Here is a 17,811-nt window from a genome sequence, read left to right as displayed (position 1 = left end):
ATGCAGTATCCTTCTCCTGGCAACTGCCAAACCCAGACTCATCCATCGGATTGCCAGAGAGAGAACCGTGATTGGTCACTCCAGAGAACACGTCTCCACTGCACTAGAGTCCAGTGGCGGCGTGCTTTACACCACTGCATCCAACGCTTTGCATTGTACCTGGTGATGTAAGGCTTGGCTGCAGCTGCTTGTCCATGGAAAGCCATTCCATGAAGCTCTCTACGCACTGTTGTTGTGCTAATCTGAAGGCCACACAAAGTTTGGAGGTCTTTAGCTATTGACTCTGCAGACAGGTGGCGACGTCTGTGCACTCCACCATGCACTGACCCCGTGGCTGAGTTGCTGTTGTTCTCAGTTGCTTCCACTTTGTTCTAATACCACTAACAATTGACGGTGGAATATTTAGTAGCAAGGAAATGTCACAGACAGACTTATTGCACAGGTGGCAACCTATCACAGTACCACGCTTGAATTCACTGAGCTCCTGAGAGCGACCCATTCTTTCACAAATGTTTGTAGAAGCAGTCTGCATGCCTAGGTGCTTAATTTTATACACTATGGCCATGGAGGTGATTGGAACACCTGAATCCAGTGATTTGGAGGGGTGTCCCAATACTTTTGGCAATATAGTGTAAATGCTGTCCTGTAAGCTCACAGTGCCACAAACATGCCTGGACTATATTTAGTGTATTATCGCTAAACCCAAGAACAAACCTTTTTTTTCCCTTTATTTTCACCTGGTGATCCTGCCAGATCTGCTGGCAAAGTCAACAATTTTTTGCACTTACTATTATTTTATTATATTGTATATTTAGCAGACCAGTTCATTGCTGAGGTTTACAGGCACTTTAAAGGGTTACTTGTCCTCTTCAGAAAAAGTGAACACCGGATACCCTCTTCTTTCCCCACCCCTACTTCGTGGTCTGTGCTTCCTGCTGTATTTTCCTCTATTGTTGGTGAGCTGTCAGTACCCACTCTTCTCCCCCTTCTTGTGGCAGGGCTTCTAGGAAGGATCGGAATGATTCTCTGTGCCTTTGCTGACCAATCAGAATCCCACTGATCCATCCTGGAAGCGCTGCAGAAACAGGAGGGAGAAGAGCGAGGATTTCCTGATCATTAGTGGGGACAGAGAGCTGTCTTTAAAGTGGTTTTAAAGGCTTAAAGTTATACTAAACACACATTTTTTAATAAACACATTTAGGTACCTTTTTTTTTTATCAATATACAGCTGTCACGTGGCCCAGCTCTTTCCCAGCCTGTCTGCAGGGAAACGGGCATGAGGAGCTTCTAGTCCTCTGCTGCTAGTCGTATGTTCAAAAATAAAAAAACACAGCCTCTGGAATAGAGAGTAAAGATAATTAATATCAAAAAACTGTTTTGAATTGTAATACAAATATATATTTGAAATCTAATCTGTATATCATTTTGGCAATAACATGGTATGAGTGGACTTCTGGCAATCACAGGCTGTTTCACACCCCTCCAGACTGTTTCTGTTCTGTGTATGGGTTAGAATAACAGGGAGGTAAAGCCTCTATCAATCAACATGTAATATCCTACCCCCATTGTGTTTAGCTATTTAGTGGGCATGAAGGAGGAGGAGGAGGGAGGGAGGGAGTGGGCTGTCATTTACCATGGTATATACGCCCATATGTGTGACTCTATAATCACTTGGGCTGCTCAGATGTGATCAAGGAGGAAATGCTCAGCATAGAAACACATTGAAAACTGAACATGTGCACTAGCTGCCAACAGAGAATCCCCAGCTGCAGTGGGGACATGGACAGGAGGGAGGGATAGAGAACAGCATGATCAACCAGATTTTTTTGTCCACCCATAACAAGCGGCTTGCTATGGGGGCACCCCGCACATACGGGGAACCCCAGAAAAGTAGGTTTAGGGCTGCTCTGTGCAATACCAGCAGGTGAACACAACATGTATATTATTTTAATTTGAAAAAAAAATTGCCATTAATAATGCTTTAACAGCTCAGTCTCATGCTTGGAGCACACTGTCAGCACAGTAACATCAACTACCCAGTAACACATATTTGCAGCGTGTCAGCGTAAGAAACCAACTCTTTTGCTGCTGCACATATGTATTACATCAGTGGCAACAGGTGAAAATTAATTTTTGCCTGGAGTTGGGCTTTATTTAAATGCATGTTGCTTTCTGTATACTAAATAAATGGCTTTGAGTTGTGCCCATCCAGAGAGGAGGGCCAGTGTGTATGTGTGTGTTTACTATACCCTGTTGTAATTGCCTTAGTTCAGTAGACAACTTTCTCCAAAAGCCATGGTCCAGCCTGCCTAACACCCTCTTAAAGCGGAGCTCTACCCAAAAGGGGAAGTTCCGCTTTAAGGCCTCGTCCCACGCTCCCTGATTGGCACCTTTGGGGAGCGGGGTTGTGAGTGGGTACCCGATTTTGGCAGGTACCCACTCCCACTTCTGCTGTGATCACCTAGGTCAGGGGTGTCAAACTGGCGGCCCTCCAGCTGTTGTGAAACCTCAAGTCCCATCATGCCTCTGCCTTTGGGAGTCATGCTTGTAACTGTCAATCTTGCAGTGACTCATGGGACATGTAGTTTGGCAACAGCTGGAGGGCCGCCAGTTTGACACCCATGACCTAGGTGATTGGGAGCAGAAGTTGTCTTCCCTCACTGTAGTCTCCTGAGATACTTGACAGGTCCTAAAATAGTATGGGTCTATTCAGAAAGCACAGCGCTACTTGCGCATGCGCAGTGGGCTGAAGCCGCAAACTGTCACAGCCAGGTGCTCACACTGAAGATGCCGGCACCGGAGAGCGAGGATGGCCGGTGAAACTGCCTGTGGTGAGGACACCGCTGGATCGAGGAACAGGTAAGTGTCTTCTTTTTTTTTTTATACAGTTATTGTAGCTGCTGACTTTTATTTTTTGATATTGTGGCTGGAGCTCCGATTTAAACATCGAGTAGGAAGGGGTGTTACAAATCCAGCGGTTCAGGATGCACTCCTGCATTTGTTAGGCTTTGCGCCATACTGATGGAAACTTGCATTCAATGTACAAACCACGCCAAGCGTTCACTTCAATAACTCCCTCCAGCAAAGACAAGTAATGGCAGCACAACCCTGCCTATGGATGCAAAGCAGAGATATAGCCTCAAATAATTTAGAAGCCCAAGCATTAGTTCTAATCCCTTAATAAGACAATCTGCATACTCTCATCTATATGTTCCTCATCACACAATGCCATCTGCACAGTGCATATAGACGCCCCCCTGTGAAATGACAGCACAGTGTTTGCATGCATGTTTCAGTGATTACCCAGCACAGCCTATGTGACAGTAAATACAGTGCTGGATGTATCGTCTGCTGCTTTTTACGGCCCTTTTTTTCCCATCGTGTCTACAACTTCTGCTTGCTCTGGCGAATGCACCTCCTTATGGTCCACACAGCCATAAGCAGCGTTTGCTGGTGTATCAACCCCGACATTTAATAAAACAATGCCTGGTGCCTACATGCAGCAGTTAATAAACACGCTCCCACTCGCTCTGTGTGCCAATTAAGCCATAGAGATTTGCATGCACAGCATATTCTTTGTAGACCTTGCAGTCTTTAATACCCTCAGCCTAGCTGACTCGGGTTTGAATGACAATGCTTAGGTATAGCCGGCCTGTTGTTATGTTTGATATTATGTAGTAGGGTCCCATTATTATTGGAACTGTCATGTAAGATTGATTGTAAGATATTTTAATTACTCTTCCAGAATACACTGGAGAAGGGCTACACAGCTTCTCTCACACGTGACCAGCAAAGTGGTACAGGCTGCTAATTAAATTGCGGTGTGCCCTGTCTGTCATTTATTTGCATGGGCTGTTGCAGTGACAATCACTTTAGGCTCATACATGTGATACAAAGCTGACTACATGTGATACAGGACGGAGAACCAATCAGATTCCAGCTGTCATTTTTTTTTTTTTTGTGTGTGTGTTGGATGAATGACATCTAAAGTGTGATTGGCTGCAGCAGAAATACTTCCTTTCTTCCGCTAACTAAGTGTATTTGATGGCCGACTGACCTTCCCAGGTGGGTTTTTTTTTTATAAATACTGTATCAAGGGGAGATGGAATGGTTGCCATACCAAGTAACTACACACTAGTAGTCATCTGTCTAGTGTAGGTAAAGAAAATGAAAGCTAATGCCCAGGAACATGAGGAAATGACCTTCGATCTGTTGCTTCAAATCAGAGCTGTGCTAAGAGAAGCTGGCTGGCAGCTCCCTCTGAAAATGCTATCTGCCTGGCTGTAATCAAACCTAGTGTCCACTTTTCCATCTGAAACACTGACTGAAAGCATTCAAATCAAGGGCTCTGACTTGATCCTGGCTCTGCCAGGCAGCTAGCAATTTTAGGTGAACAGTATTGGCAATAATTTTATGACCACTGACAGGCTAAGTGATTATCTCATAACGGCATCAGAAAGTTGGTGGAATATATTGGGCAGTAAGTGAACATGTTGTCCCTGAAGTTAATGTGTTGAAAGCAGAAAAAATGGGCGTTGCAGTTTGTTGTGTATAGGGCTGAGTAGCCCCAGATCAGTCATGGTGCCCATGCTGATCCATGTTCAAAAGCACCTACAGCGGGCATGTGAGCATCAGAACTGGACCATGGAACAGTGGAACGAGGTGGCCTAGTCTGATGACTTATGTTTTCTTTTACATCACATAGGCAGCCTGGTGCATGTGCATCGCTTACCTGGGGAAGAGATGGTATCAGGATGCAGTATGGGAAGAAGGCAAGTCAGCGGAGATTGTGTGATGATTTGGGCAATGTTCTGCTGGGAAACCTTGGATCCTGCCATTCATGTGAATGTTACTTGACAAGTACCACCTACCTAAACATTGTTGCTGCCAAGTACACCCCTTCCTGGAAATGGTGTTCCCTGATGGCAGTGGCCTCTTTAAGCAGGATAATGTGCCTTCCCACACTGCAAAAATGGTTCAAGAATAGTTTGAAGAACACAACGAGTTTGAGGTGTTGACTTGGTCTCTAAATTCTCCAGATTTCAATCCAATTGAGCATCTGTGGGATGTGCGGGAAACACAAGTCCATTCCTACTTTGTAATTTACAGGATCTAACGGATGAGCTACCGTTGGCTTGGTGCCACATACCACAGCATACCTTCAGACATCTAGTGGCATCCATGCGTCAATGGGTCAGGGCTGTTTTGGCAGCAAAAGAGGGACCTACCCAATATTAGGTGGTTGGTCATAAAGTTATGACTGATCAATATATATAGTTCTCTGGAGCTATTATTTGTTTTCAAATGTTGTTTTTAGTGGAAGTAACCCCCTGAAGTTTTTATATCTTCTAAGGTTTGAATTAGCAGCACGCAAGTCTGATGCAAAGGCCAGTAGGACTTTTTTAGTAGCTAGGTCACATGTGCTTTTTGTGACAACAAACTGGAAGGAAAAAGGTGCCAGCAGTAATTTTTAGGCTCATTGGTTAAACGATCTGTGGGATTAAAATCACTGAGCCCATGGTAAAGCCGTCAGCAGATGAGTTCTTGGATAATTTGTACATGTGGCTTTACACGCAATTTTAACTGTTAGTGAAATGTAGGGTTTTATGAGGTCACAATTTACCTTTAAAGCCCACAGCAACCAATTACGATTCAGTTTTCAATTATCTGTCTTCTCCTAACAGCTGATATCTGACATATTTTTGATGTACCTTAGTTTTCGCATTTGTTACATACTGTATGCTTCCTTACAGTAAACCTGTGAGATTAGAAATAAGCATTTTCTATTGCTTGTTTTAAAAGATTCATGCTCAAAACAGGAAAACACTGCTTTGTTTTAGGATTCTCTTTTTATTTTAAATTGTTAGTGATCTGATAAGACAATTTCATTTTTTTATCCAGTTTTGATTAATTGTCCTCATTTCATTAAAGTGGTTGTAAACCTCAGGCATGAAATATGAACAAAGCATATCCCTCTATAATGTGTACTTGTCTCTATCCAAAACACTGAGTGTGGTTTCTCTCTGCTGCCTCATTTCTATATTGGCATAAGTCACTTCTTCTGAGAACTTTTCCCAATGCCAAGAGCTAATTGGTGACGTGGAGGACAGCTTCAGCACACAGCCTGTGACTGATATCCTTTGCTCTGCATGTCTCCATCTACTTTGAGGAGAGGAGGGGGTGTCCCTTTCCTCCAAACAGGGCTCAGAGCTGTTCTCACTGAGATCTGCACTGTGTGACTTTAGGAGTATTAAGTCTATTTTACATTCTCCCATTTTACTCCGCTTTGATGAAGGGGGATTGTGTGGCCCCGAAACACCCTGGCTGTCCTTTGCCATGCTTGTTGTAACCAGGTGAACAATAAACACTTTGGATTACTAAGGACGTCATTAGGCACTCTCCTTGACCTATTACACTGATATGATAATTGTTCGATGTCTTAACTGACAAGAAAAAAAAATCTTGCTCATGTTCCTTAAGACAATTTTGTCCGAACTATCGTGATTGGATGTTGGAAGCTGTGAACAAACAATCAGATTATCGTATGATTGCTCCGAATGCGGGGGGGTTGTCCTTTTTTTTGATCGCGTGTACTAGGCTTTAGTAAATTCTTAGAGCTGACTGGGGTTCACCAGAAATAAAATATCACTTATAGGTCAAGCCTAGTCAGGTGAGAGATCTGCTGGCTTCTCAATATTTACTTCAGTAGTATTTTTTTGTAGGCACTAGAGAGTTATAACACCCAACAATTTCTTAAAGAAGAACCCCAGGATAGGCAAAAAAAAATCACCCATTAGTACACCCACCCCTCTGCAACACAAAACACTAAACGGTTAATACATTTGTGAAATTCCTTATTTAAGAGAAAAGTCTAATTGAGTTTTCAGGAAGTCATCTCTGTAATTCTAAAGATAACATCATCTTCTTAGCCAAGGAAGAGGTGTAACAGCAGGGACTACATCATATCCTTTCCTCTCTCTCTGCAATGAAAGGAAACTACAGTTCCCATCAACCACAGGGAATTGTACTGAATGTGGGTGGGTACACTAGGCCTATACTTGTTGAATGTGTCTGAGAGTCCCACTGCAAGTGGGGCTGAATTACATCACTGCTTCCTGGACAAAGAACTACAGAAGGGATGTGCCAAGACGAGTGGCTGGGGAAATAGGAGGCATAGCAGCCACCGTTCTTACAGGTGAGCTCACTGCACCTGGGTCTGTACACCTACAGTGACTATTAAGAGGGACACTCTTTCTGTTGGATTTTTTGTTAATTCTGTTTAATATAGAATGTAACCGAAGGTGCTGGAGCATCCAGGCATGGGATGAAAAACCTAAAACTCACAGATAGACAGGTAAAGACTAATGAGTTAAGCCGCCATAGATGGATCAAGTCTTGACTGGTTCAGCAGGGACCTCTTGAAATTTGGTCCATCTGTGGGCAGGCTGATTGTACTGAAGTTGATCCATTAATTGATTCAGCACAACCAGCCTGTCAGATTTTTTTTTTCATGTGATTGCTGTTGGCGGCTTTAGCCACTAGCAGTAACCATTGTGTTCTGCTGGTGGGACGGCACACGGCCGGCAGAACACAGTAGCACTGCTGGAGGCATTTCCCCATCAACAAAGTCATCTGTGGTGGAAGGAAAGAAAATTGTATAATCTGTGGCTTGTTTGATGGAAGGGAGATCTCCCTGCTGATGTATCCAGGACACATAAGCAGCCAGGAACTGACTTTGACCACACCGTTCCATTTAACCCTAAAATTGTTTTTGAATGGACTTGCCATTTAAATACACTCATCAGGGAGAGCAGAATGTTACCAGGACAGTTGTGTAGACTGGAAACTAAAGCAGAGATTTCTCAATGGATGGAGTTTTCAAGGAAGAAACTCAAAGCTGGTTTCTGCCATCCACCAAACTGACCTTTATCTACCAAGCCTAAGACCCCAGTCGCACTGGGTGCGACTTGGCATGCGATTTGCATGCCATGCAAATTGCATCCCAAATTACAATTACAGCGGTCATATTGGTGCGATTCCAACTTGGTCGGAGCCGCATCAATTTCTAAAGTAGTACATGCACTACCTTTGGTGCGATTTGCATAGACATCTGTGTCCGATGTCTGGCAAGTTGCACCTGAAATCGGCATTGTCCCCCAACTTTGAAATCGTGCGACTTCACTGTAAGTCGCACGTTTTCAAAGTTGGGCTTGATGTGACCGGGGTGTAACCCTTTTATCATTAGAAAGTTTCGTAATTATTTGCGCAGTAGCTTTACTGAGTATTAGCTGCATTAGCTTTATTGAGTACATTATTATGTCTTGTAATTCAATCATTATTCAAAACAAAAAGAAAAAACAAGTATTCACTACATCATAGTCATAGTGAGTCATTGACAGTGCAAGATTTCTAGCCACGATCAACTCAAATATTCCCCATTGCTCTTGAAAAGTAGCAGCCAATAGATTTCTATGTTCAGTATGTTCTTTGCAACAGACGCAGAATTGGTTTGGGATTTGGTAACCAAAGAGGCCTTTGCATTAAAGCTGAACCTTGAACACAAAAAACTTCATTTAATTCTATACCTCAATAATCAAAAAGAATATACATCTGCTTTATGTGCACCAAATGCTTTTGCAAACCAGATATTATCTTGTTAAAGTAGTAGTGGCGTCATCATTGGGATGCAAAAAGCCTGCGCAGAAAGCACAGCTGTGGGTTTGGCCCAACAGGCTCCACCCACTACAGGCTGCCTGCAGATAACTACAGAGGGGGTGGATACAAGACCAGTCACCCTGCACAAGGAAAGAAAACAGCAGTTACTGGTCTTACTTGGAGGAAGCATCTGCACAGTCAGTCAAAGTGCAGTAGTTGTTTTATGCTGAAATTCACAGTCTTGTATCTGGAATTATTTCCAGAACTTCGAAGTGGTATTAAACCCAAAAGAAAACCTTTATTTTATTGCAGCTTATCAGTTCTTAGGTGTGCTGCTCATTTTCTTGTTTAGGCCTTCTTTCCTTTATTTTCATCTGGTGATCCAGCCAATAAATCTGTTGTTTTTCAAAAAGAACTAGCTGTCCTGCTGATGTAGCAGTTACAGGAACGAGATAAACCATTTACTACTGCAAGGTTGCTTACAATGATCAGATTTTATTTATGTAAAAACTTTATCCAAAAAGGAAAAAAAAACTGTTTGCTGTAACTGCTTTTAACCACTTGCTTACCAGGGACTTTTACCCCCTTCCTGCCCAGGCCAATTTTCAGCTTTCAGCGCTGTCACAGTCTGAATGACAATTGTGTGGTCATGCAACACTGTACCCATATGAAACTTTTTATCATTTTTTTTTCACACCAATAGAGCTTTCTTTTGGTGGTATTTAATCACCACTGCGTGCTTTATTTTTTGCTAAACAAATGAAAAAAAAACTGAAAATTAAAAAAAAAATGTTTTCTTAGATTCTATTATAAAATTTTGCAGAGAGGTAATTTTTCTCCTTCACTGATGTGTGTTGATGAGGCAGCAGTGATGGGTACTGATAGGCAGCAGTGACGGGTACTGATGAGGTGGCACTGATAGGCTGCACGGATTAGTCAGTACTGGTGGGCATTAATGAGGAGGCACTGGTGAGGCTGCACTGATATGCGGCACTGATGGGCCCTAATAGGCAGCACTGAAGGGCACTGACTGGCAGCACTGATAGGTGGCACAGAATGGCATAGATTGGCAGCACTGATGGGCACTTTTGGGGCTGCACCAATAATCAGGGTACTAATAATCAGTGTGTATGTCTCCTTTCACACTTGCTGGTTATCGGCAGTACTTTCCTCACGCTGTGACAGCACGAGGAAAGTACTGCAGATAACCGGCAAGTTTGTTTACATAGTGATCAGCTGCGATTGGACACATGATCACGTGGTACAAGATCACTGTGATTGGCCTTTTACCATGTCATGTGATCAACTGTGCCCAGAGGACAAAGCGATCACAGGGAGCACCGGGTGTGTGGTTCTGGGAGGACATCATATGACGCCCTCCCAGAACTGGACGACCGCGCTGTAGCCGTCATTTGGCTATAGCGCGGTCAACAAGTGCTTAAAGAATAATCTGGAGTTCGGCTTCAATTTGTTAGTGTATCTAATTCTGTTAGAACATTTTACTCCTCCCAGATTAACAATGCTGCTCTCTGAAATTGCCCCTGTGTTACTTCATCCAGAATGGGGGCACTCTAATACAGGAGGTGTGTTACTGGTCAGATCACCAGGTGAAAAGCAGGGAAAAAGCCTAAAAATTAAAAAAAAAACTAATGCAGCCACCGCATCGAATGATAAGTAAGCTGCAATATAGAGTACATTTTTGGTTGTTGATTTATTACCGCTTCAATTCCTGTCTGAACTCATTTCAAGATGACTATAGAGCTTCGACATACAGGTATACAATGTTTTTGTGATCACGGCTGCTGTTTATGGGAAAGGGAGCCAGTTTAGACCAAAATCACAGCTCATTCCATTAAATATGTATTGACACTCAGCATGGGGCATCGGTCATTTCCTGCAGTTTTTGACAAACTCAGGAACCTAAAAAAAGGACAAGTATTGTAAGTAGGCCACTCTACTGAAAGAAAAATATGTATTACAGGCATTATGTGAAAGAGCTAACGATAACATTCATTGTTTTCAAACAGGGAGTCAGCTTTTTGTTGGAAAATATCACTACCTAGTATGCCAACTTGGTTGTACATACCTTCCAATAACCTCCATAAACCTGTTACACATTTATTGATGAATGTTGTTTAAACCTTGTAATGCAATGCTGAACACAATAACCAAAAACAAGTCATATGCACACAATACACATGTAGTCACACACCGGTACATTTATTCAGCATTTACACCATTATTTTAAACATGAGAGACCCTCTACCAAATGAACACCTGCCTGGCACATCATAGCATTCACTCGGCACAAGAAATAACAGAATCCAACTGCAGTATTCTTGCACTGTCAAAACCTCCACTTTTATTATCACATGACACACAGGAGGATATATCTTATAGTTATCACAATCTGCATAATTACACACACCAGTAATAATGTGAGCATTACAGCATGAAATAGACACATCTTTTGACAGCGTCACAGCAGAGAAATTAATACATTACCAAAGCTACGGGAAGGAACAGACCCCATCGGAACCATAATGCACAGGGGGTCACGGAGAAGCCTTAAACGTGACCAAATCGATGAGCCCGAATAGACTTGGCAAAAGTCCCAGCATCAGAGTGTCCCATTTCGTATAGGAAGGCCCCCCACCTTGACCGCGCTCAAGCTTCCCCTTTTAAGCCCTTTTTTTGCCTGCTTTCCCAAAGTGGGCGGGCACCACACCCACTCTAGGAGGAGCTAGTGAGGATAACAGAGTAACTCCCATTCACTACACCGAACAAACAACATTTATCTAAGAATATCACACTTTTGCTTCAGATCAGCTTCTTATCTACCCTAAACGCAAAGATTTCTAACTTCTCAAACAAGTAGATATCAAGTAGATATGTATAGACAGGTTCTTATCTAATTTAAGCAGTCTAATGTAACATTTCTAGATGTCACAAACACGTTCAATCCCACAAACTTCTTATCTGCTTTAAGCAGTCTAATGTCTTGTGACTCTGTTTCCACTAGCCTAGAGAAATGATATCAATGTCATTTCTCATGCTCCTGGCATCTGGGCAACGATGCGTTATTGTAAAAATTCCCCAAGAAACAAAGGGTCCAAGGCCAACACATTTCATAGGCGTTACAAACCTTGTCTTCATGAAGCAGTTTATGAGCTGTATATAAGGCCTCATGCACATGAACGTCTAGAGCAGTGGTCTCCAAGCTGCGACCCTGAGGCCAGATGTGGCCCTTTGCTTTCTTCTATCCGTAATTCAACACTAGGGGACTTCACAGCCTGTAGATATCCATGTGCATGAGTCCTAATTCAAGTACTAACAAACTAGTTTCATCTATTAAAAGATTGTTGCTAAATCCCTAATGCCTAGTACACACGATCAGAAAATCATATAACAAAAATTGCTTTCAGAGGGATCGTATGATAATATGATTGTTAGTACAAAGCTTTCGACAGCCAATCACGTCAGTTCATGGGACAATATCCGAAGGGACAAGCATGAAAATCTTTCTTATATGATAACAGAGTGAACAATTTTCATTTTTTCAGCAAAATATTCATCTGAAAAAAAATCGAGCGACCAAAACAATGCATACTTGGAAACTAAAAAATACATTACAATACAATACAAGACATTACATCACATCCAAAGTTGTATTCTGTCGTATGAGAATTTGCACAACTTCCATAACCTCTTCATTTTCTAAATGAGTTTAACCACTTGAGCCCCAGAGGATTTACCCCCCTTAATGACCACGCCTCTTTTTGCTACTTGGCGCTGCACTAATTCAACTGATAATTGCGCGGTCATGCAATGCTGCACCTAAACAAAATTTACGTCCTTTTTTTCACACAAATAGAGCTTTCTTTCGGTGGTATTTGATCACCTGTGCGCTTTTTATTTTTTACGCTATAAACAAAAAAAGACCAAATATTTTGAAGAAAAACAATATTTTTTACTTTCAGCTATAAAAAATATATAGTAAACTCAAAGTTAGTTATAAATTTAGGCCAAAATGTATTCTGCTCCATGTTTTTGGTAAAAAAAATCAAAATAAGTGTATATTGATTGCTTTGTGTGAACGTTATAGCGTCTACAAACTATGGTATAGATACTGCAATTTACGCCATTTTTTTGCTATACAGCGCTGCGCTAGTTTAACGGACAATTGCGCGGTCATGCAATATTGTACATAAATGAAATTTATGTCATTTTTTTTAACACAAATAGAGCATTCTTTTGGTGGTATTTGATCACCTGTGCACTTTTTATTTTTGGCGCTATAACCAGAAAATGTTTTGAAGAAAAAATTTTTTTTTGAAAAAAACAATATTTTCTTATTTTGATCATAAAAAATATCTAAAAAAACTAAAATTTCGTCATAAAATTAGGCCAAAATGTATTCTGCTACATGTTTTTGGTTAAAAAAATCCCAATAAGTGTTTATTGATTGCTTTTTGTGAAAGTTATAGCGTCTACAAACTATGGTATAGATAATGGAATTTACAGAGCTTTTACTTTCTGACTGCCCATCACATTTCTTGAGGTGCTAAAATACCAGAATAGTACAAACACCCTCAAATGACCCCTTTTCGGAAATTAGACACCCTAAGCTATCTGCTGAGAGGCATATTGAGTCCATGGAATATTTATTTTTTTCCACAAGTTTCTGGAAAATGACAAAAACTTTTTTTTTCTTTTTTTTTTTACACGAAGTTGTCATTTAAATGATTTCTTTCTCGCACAAGCCATGGGTATATGTGGAATTACACCCCAAAATACATTCTGCTACTTCTACTGAGTATGGGGATACCACATGTGTGAAACTTTTTGGGAGCCTAGCCACATACAGGAGCCTGAAATCCAATGACCACTTTAAAAGCCTGAAGGTGCGTAACTTCCTCTTTACACTTCCTCACTACCTATCACAGTTTCGAAGGCCCTGACATGCCAGGATAGCCCCAAACCCCCCCAAATGACCCCTTTCTGGAAAGTAGACACCCCAAGGAATTTAAAAAGAGGCATGGTGAGTATTTTGCAGATCTCATTTTTTCTCACAAGGTTTTGAAATATAAAAAAAGAACAGAAAAAATATGTTTTTGTTTTTTTTCTTCATTTTCCAAAAACTTGTGGCAGCAAATGAGATCTGCAAAATACTTACCGTGCCTCTTATCAAATTCCTTGGGGTGTCTACTTTCCAAAAAGGGGTAATTTGGGGGGGTTAGGTGCTATCCTGGCATTTCAGGGCCTCCGAAACTGTGATAGGTAGTCAGGAAGTGTAATGAGGAAATAAAGCCCTTTAAAAGCCTGAAGGTGCTTATTGGATTTTGGGGTCCTGTACTTGGCTAGACTGCCAAAACGTCTCTCACATGTGGTACCCCCATACTCGGAAGAAGTAGCAAAATGTATTTTGGGGAGTAATTCCACATATAACCATGGCATGTGTGAGTAGTAAATAATTTAAGTGACAATTTTGTGTAAAAAAAAAAAAAAAAATTATTTTTGTCATTTTCCAAAAACTTGTGGTAAAAAAATAAATTCTTCTATTGATTCAACATTCCTCTCAGCAAATAGTTTGGGGTGACTACTTTCCAAAAAGGGGTCATTTTGGGGGGTGGGGGCGTTTTATGCCCAGCATTAGAAGTTTATGCCACACATCATTCACTCTTCTAACCACCTGAAGACCAAGCCTTTTTGTGCACATGAAAACAATCAGTATTTTTTGCTAGGAAATTAATTTAAACCCCCAAACATTATATATTTTTTTAAAGCAGGCACCCTAGTGAATAAAATGGTGGGTACTACAATTTTTTATGGCACATAGTACTCGCGCAGCGATTTTTCAAATGCAATTTTTTAAAAAAAAATATACTTTTTTTACTTTTAATGCACAAAAACACAATATATTGGCCAATTGTTTGTTAAAATATAAAAGATAATGGTATGCCGAGTAAATAGATACCAAACATGACATGCTTTAAAACTGCGCATGCCACGTTCAATGGCGACAAACTGCATACATTTTTAATATCCATAGGCAGCGCTTTAACAGCCTTTAAAAGCCACCATTTTAGATTTACAGAGGAGGTCTAGTGTTAGAATTACTGCCCTCGATCTGACGTTCACGGCAATACCTCACATGCATGGTTCAACTGCTGTTTACATAAGGGCACAGGGTCAAGGCTTCTGCACACAGATGTGCGCACATGGGAGGGGCAATTTTTTTTTTTTTTTTTTTTTTTTTTTAATAGTTATTTTGATTTTTTTTTTTATTATTTTTACATTGTACCTTTTCATTTATTTTTTTTTTTATCACTTTTAATGCTATAACAGGGAATGTAAATAACCCCTATAACTTCAATGGGCATTGTCATATATTCTTTTTTGAGAAATCTGGGGTCTATCAGACTCTAGATATCTTCTCTGCTCTTACATTATCTAATCAAACCAAAATCGGTGTGATCAGATGCTTTCCCAATTTACAAATGGCGCTGTTTATATCCTGCGAAACTGAAGTGATAAAATGCTTGTAGCTTCCGAATTCTTAGACTATAGAGATGATTGGCATCATTCTGGTCTTCAATCAGCTCTATGGTCAGCTGGCAGAAACACCGGCTGCATTCTCAGGTTCCCCAGATGGCACGAAACTGCCCGAGAAGGCCGTGGAAGGCAGCGGGGGAGGGGGGACATAATCTTCCACTGCTTGTAAAAGCAATCTTGCAGCTAATTAGCCACTAGGATTGCTTTTACATGAAAGCCGATCGCCGGCTGAAAAAAACGATACCAGGATGATGCCTGCAGCTGTAGGCATCATCCTGGTATAACCATTCAAATCCAGTGATGTACCAGTACATCGCTGGTCCTTGTTGGGTATATATGCTATGTTCTTTTTTTTTTTGTATGCAGCCTGTGGACTGAATGAAAAAATGAGAAGAAATATCTGCCAGAAAAAGTGTGTGGTATGCCCACCATTAGAATATACCGCCCTGCATCCACCCACTTCTAATGGTGGGCACACATTAGGTCACACTTTGCCACATGGTGCCAGTTCCAATATTGTACAAATGTCTAAATAGTGGCACGCTTGAATAAAAATTGTCCACGTATAAGTGGTACCCCATATGGAGAAATGATGACACCAAGTCCCAAACTATCTTGTCACTGCTCCCCATGTAGTCTGGGCATCCGGGGGGCTCCACGTGACTATCTTTTCCCTCGTAAATCCAAAACTTATAAGTATATCCTGTTGTCCTCTCACAGGTCTTCTACATCTTGACCCCATATCTGGCACGCTTGCTGGGGAGAAATTGTTTGAATGCAAGGTGGCCAGAAAAATTAATAAGGGACTCCTCAACGCAGATGTTTTGCTGGGGAGTATAAACATCTGCAAACTTTAGGGTAAGGTGATTTGTGAGGGGCTGAATTTTGTGGAGCCGGTCAAATTCAGGGTTACCCCGAGGATGACAGAGTGTATTGTCGCTGAAATGTATAAAACACATTATACTCTCATATCTATGCCTGGCCATGGCAGCAGAGAACACGGGATATGATGAATCGGGTCTGCGGACCAATACAACCGCAATTCATTTCTTTTAGTAATGCCCATGTTGAGGGTTAGGCCCAAAAAAAATTTAAATTTGAAAACCGTAATGAGTTTCCATGCGAATGGCCTGGCAAGGTTTGAATTTGGGTTGGCGGCGATAAATTGTGCATATAAATTGCTTTGATCCACAATCAACGCATACAGATATTCCGTGAAAAACAGCTCCAAAAATCAAGGAGGTATGTGAAAGACCAAGATGTACTAGACCGCTGGTACTCCGTTCACCAAAATGTAGAGCGGCACTAGTACTGGCACTCTGCTGCATATGAGAGTCATCAAAATTTACTGACAAGTGCTAACAGAGATCAGGCCTGATTCTGCGAACACTGCAGTTTTGTGTGCAATGTATCAAGTGACAGTGATCTACTGACACTGCACTTGCTGGGGGAGAAGGGGGGGTAAGCGTAGGGGCTAAACGCAGGTGTTGGCAGGTGCCGGGGCTGATCCCGCTAACGCTGCGTTTTTGGGGACACTATACTAATGTGAACGCTGGTATAGTGCTGACCTGATCAAAGATATTGACCCGTTCAGACACTATACTAGCAATGGAGGTTTATTGTACATGAGCGTACTACTGGCAATCAAGGGGTTAAATGTGATGACTGGTGTACTGACGGGCAATCTGACGCTATCTGGGAGGGGTGTGAAAACCACGGGAGCGCGAATCACGTATATATATATTTGTGATTTTGTGTACCCATGCCGCCCTGTAGCAGTATTTCTGCTGTAGGGTGGTAAGGAAGCGGTTACAGAAGAGGTTTGTGTTACGTTGCTGCGTTACTTTAACTGACAATTGCGCGGTCATGCAACACTGCACCCAAATTAAATTTACATCCTTTTTTTTCCACAAATTGAGCTTTCTTTCGGTGGTATTTGATCGCCTGTGCGTTTTTAATTTTTTGCGCTATAAAAAAAAAAGGCTGACAATTTTGAGACAAAAAAACAATATTTTGGACTTTTTGCTATAAAACATGTCCAGTAAAAAAAATTAAAAAATCAAATTTTGTCACAAATTTCATCCAAAATGCATTCTGTGACATGTCTCTGCTAAAAAAAATCCCAACACGTGTAAATTAATTGGTTTACGTGAAAGTTATAGCGTTTACAAATGGCGGGAAAGATACTGGGATTTTTTATTTTATTTATACTAATAATGGTGGCGATCAGCGACATATTGCGGCGATCAGCGACATATGACGGCGACCAGCGACTTATGGCGGGACTGCGGGACTGTGGCGGACATTTTCACACTGGGGGGGAACTGACTTAGGGTCACTGACATCCCCAGTGACACCAATACAGTGATCAGTGAAAAAAAACCCCACTGAAACTGTACTAATGTCACTGGGGAGGAAGGGGTTAACATTTTTGTGTTCACTGTGTAAGGGGAGTGTTTTACTAGGGGGAGGGGGTGTGTGCTGGAGGGGGGGAGGGAGGGGGGAGCTGTTCGAGGGAGAGAAACCCTCTGCAGCTTTTCACAAGCTGAGCAACTGACAGATAACAAGGCTGTGTGTAAACAATGCAGCCTTGTTATCTCT

This window comes from Staurois parvus, unplaced genomic scaffold, assembly GCF_062004578.1.
Source record: "Staurois parvus isolate SC_StPar_1 unplaced genomic scaffold, SC_StPar_1.0 ptg001038l, whole genome shotgun sequence".
NCBI lineage: Eukaryota > Metazoa > Chordata > Amphibia > Anura > Ranidae > Staurois > Staurois parvus.
This window is presented reverse-complemented; position numbering follows the sequence as displayed.